Below are 3,509 nucleotides of genomic sequence, written 5' to 3'. Positions count from 1 at the left end.
CCCATGATGAACTGAATGCCTTTTGATCCTCTTTTGTAGGGCAGGTTATCATAGTGATACAGGATCTCCAATGATAGAGGGGAAATAAATATAACTTCCAACCTGTATGATGTCTGATACACTGTTGGTGTTCTCCTAATTCAAAGAATTAAGTCTAAGGAGAAATAGAGGTTAAGAGGAGGAAAACTTCTTGGGGAAAAGGAATGGAACATAGGAATAGCTCCTGAGAAGAAAGAAGGGCCCCGAATGGGTTGCCAACAAGCCTACTTCTCAAAGGAAGTTTTATAGAGCAAAATCATGAGGTGGGTACAAAATGGGACAAAATTATGATCAACCAATAAGATTACAAGTATAGCCACTTAAGTAATAGTGATCCTATAGGAAGCAAGTCACAGAGCAAGTGTACATGGATGACATCATCAATCTTGATCAATAACCTATAGTTTTAGTCTTGTCTTTCGTTTTAGTCTTAGATGGTAGGGGAGGATGGTCCACCCACCCCTATGAGCTAATGGTTTATTTATAGAGGAAATCTCAAAGGGGTGGTACCAATAATCTCAAGCTTCCATTTATCCCTTAGGGAAGTGTGTAAATCTGGCTATTGTGATTTTAATCTTCTTCAGATGTGCCTCTAGACACAGTTCTGATGTGTTCTCATCCCCTGTAGTGACTCCCCAGAGGGCCCAGCCCTGTCTGACAGCCTATAATATTTCCACCTAACTTAGCTCTCTATAGTAATAGGATTTTTTAAATAGTTCACAAAATGAAAAAGTCATTTGGAGAAACACAACATAGATTAGCATGTTTTCTTCTGATTTGTGGATTTCTGCCATGAAGCCAGAACTCTCAGACCAAGGCAGGAAAGTCATTGAGAATGCACCTGCACTGAGACACTCACAGCCTAATTTTCTCTTACTGTTGGTGCTGTAGGAAAATACAACAGAGCAACAAGCACACAAGATGAGTTATTTCCTACTTTGTTTATCATTCTCTGTTTCACCTGACAGGACTGACTGGCAGCAAAGCAAACAGCTTGGGGAATTCTCCACTTACTAGAACAGTAATTTAGACTAATGGAGTATCATCTTCCATCTTCCATCTGGACTGTGCTCATTTTAATTGTTCAGGTACTTCTTCCCCTTTCTTGGAATATCCTCCTCTTCCATCTATTCCTAAGTAAAGTCTACACCTTGAAGGCTGAAAAACAAAAAGGACAACAGTGGGAAAAGTGGGGAGATCTAAACTAAACCTGTAGTTTACCAAATAGTGCTGTTGTCTATGTTAATATCCCAGTTTTGATAATTGTGCCAAGAATACGTAATATGGAAAAACTTGTAAATGAGGGGCAACTGAGTGAAGGATATATGGGAATACTCTGCATATTTTTGCAAGTTTGGGGGGAAAATAATAATCCCCCTGTATAGCTGAAATAGCCCACTGTTAAAAAAGTAGATAAAAAGGAAAAATCCAGAAGTTTATTAACATGTCTGTGTCATATATACAAGGGAGACAGCCAGAGAATGAGTAATTCTCAAAGAACTGGCTTCAAATTCCACCTAATAGAGCATCTTCAACAAAGAATTTCTTTTTGCTTTCAGCTCAACAACCCTCCATATTTGGTGGTGGCGAACTCTGGTCTCCCATACAATTCCTTTGTAAATCCAAATATGTTTCAAAATAAACCTCTCCAAGAAAAATACAGTAGAGTTACTAAACTCGAAACAGTAAGAAAAATTCTCCTCCCTATGTTAGACTTATTATCATATATTATTTTCCCCATGGTGTCTGCTTTTTTACCACAGTGAGAAGTAAAAGTTTATATTTTATTTACTCCCATGGCCTTTTACCACCAATGCATGTGTTTAGTTTCACCTAGTAGGGAGGCAGAATGTGTCAGAACCAGAAAAATATGGTTTAAATCCTAGCTCTTCTACCCTTGGTAGAATGACTAACTTTTCCTGAGCCTCTGTGTGGTTTTCCATAATTATATATTTGTTAAACATTCTCATTGTACTCAGTATTCTACTCTAAATTATTATTGTCCTCCTTACAGTACTTTAAGATCTCAAAAGTATACATTAATTCTCCATCCAGTACAACTCATTGACTTTTCTTGTCAACATACCCCAAATAGGGGAAAAAAAAGCATTTCCCTCCCCCAGGGTTACTGAGTATATCTGTCATGTTTTTGGGTCTGTCTTACCAACTGAAAAAGATGCTGCTCACAAAGTTACCACAAGTATGTTAGTATCTTCATTTCAAAATCATAAAACAAACATTATTTACCCAAGTCCTGTATTGTTTGCCTATATGCTTTGGGTTTTCTGAAAAATAGTGCTAGAATGAAACAGAATGACACTTGCATTAGTTTTGTTTGAATATTGTGAAAATATTCAATATCTAGCATAAGCTTAGTTGTTCTCTCATTCATTCTTTCTTTCAGAAAGGGTAGTTGAACAGCTAGTACCTAGCCACCCCTAAGCTACATATTGATAGTATAAGCCACAATGAAATTGCAGTTCCTACCCTAAAGGAGCTCCTGTCCTCTGGGGAGACAGACTTGTAAACAGCTCATTAGAATGCACTGTGGAATGTGCAGTAATAGAGATGTTCCAGAACATTATGAGATCATAAAAGAGCATTTCAATCTGGGGAGAAGAGGAGTGTCAGATCAGGCGAGGCATCCTTGGAGAGACGAAGAGTGATCTGACTCTAAAGCAGGATTCTGCATGGAAGTCACTCGGGGAACTTTAAAACAGCGAGTCCTGGAAGCCACTCGCATCCATTCTGTTGGCATTTGGTCTTGGGTGTGGCCTCGACATCAGGACTTTTAAAAGCTGTAATATTCTGAAGAATGAGTAGAAACTAGTCAAACTGAGAACACACAAAGCGGGGAAGGGCATAAAATGAAGATACGTTAAGCAGGGAACGGTGTGAGTAAAGGCACTGAGGCAAGGAAGAGCGTGGTGCATGATGGGTGGGGCACACATTCTGGGATTGTGAACATGCGCACTACAGCCGTGGTGGGCAAGGAGGATGGCAGGAAGGCCACCGTGCTGCTTCAGGACAGCAGATTGGAGACAAGGAAAGGCATGCTCAGATTTTCAGCATAAACAGCACTCACTGCTAACTGAATGGAGGTGGGAAGACATATCAGGAGATCTAGGTGATGCTGATAGAATAAAAATAGAATCTTAAAATGGCATTGAGAAAAGATTACTAAAAATATTCAGCAAGTCTTATTAGAGAGCCTCAAGGATCGTTTGCATGTGGTGAATGAGGTAGAAGGAGAAATCTGGTGAACAGTTGGATGGGATTAATACCTACTGAGACACAGAAGATAGTGATAACAGTAGGTTTAGAAGGAAATATGATCTCAGTTTGGACACAACACATTTGAGGTGCCTGTGGAGTGCTCAGGTGAATATAATGGCATTGACCACCTGGTCCAGGTTTAAAGATGGGTAAGAATGGTGGATTGGACTCATTCAAGACTGCTTTTTTTAGTT

The 3,509-nt window shown here is 39.4% G+C and overlaps 1 long non-coding RNA gene across 1 annotated transcript; it reads right to left on the bottom strand.

Annotated features, from left to right (window-relative positions):
- Positions 1–965: 965 nt before the first annotated feature.
- On the bottom strand, positions 966–2,585 carry LOC102004885. The gene is made up of 2 exons (XR_259350.1): positions 2,527–2,585; positions 966–1,197 (listed from the first exon to the last, which is right to left on the bottom strand). It is a non-coding gene; the product is annotated as an uncharacterized LOC102004885 (long non-coding RNA).
- Between the last annotated feature and the right edge of the window lie 924 nt (positions 2,586–3,509).

This window comes from Chinchilla lanigera, unplaced genomic scaffold, assembly GCF_000276665.1.
Source record: "Chinchilla lanigera isolate Chin_1 unplaced genomic scaffold, ChiLan1.0 scaffold00004, whole genome shotgun sequence".
NCBI classification, from domain to species: Eukaryota; Metazoa; Chordata; class Mammalia; order Rodentia; family Chinchillidae; genus Chinchilla; species Chinchilla lanigera.
Note: the sequence above shows the minus strand (reverse complement) of the source record. Positions and strands in the feature narration are given on the sequence as shown.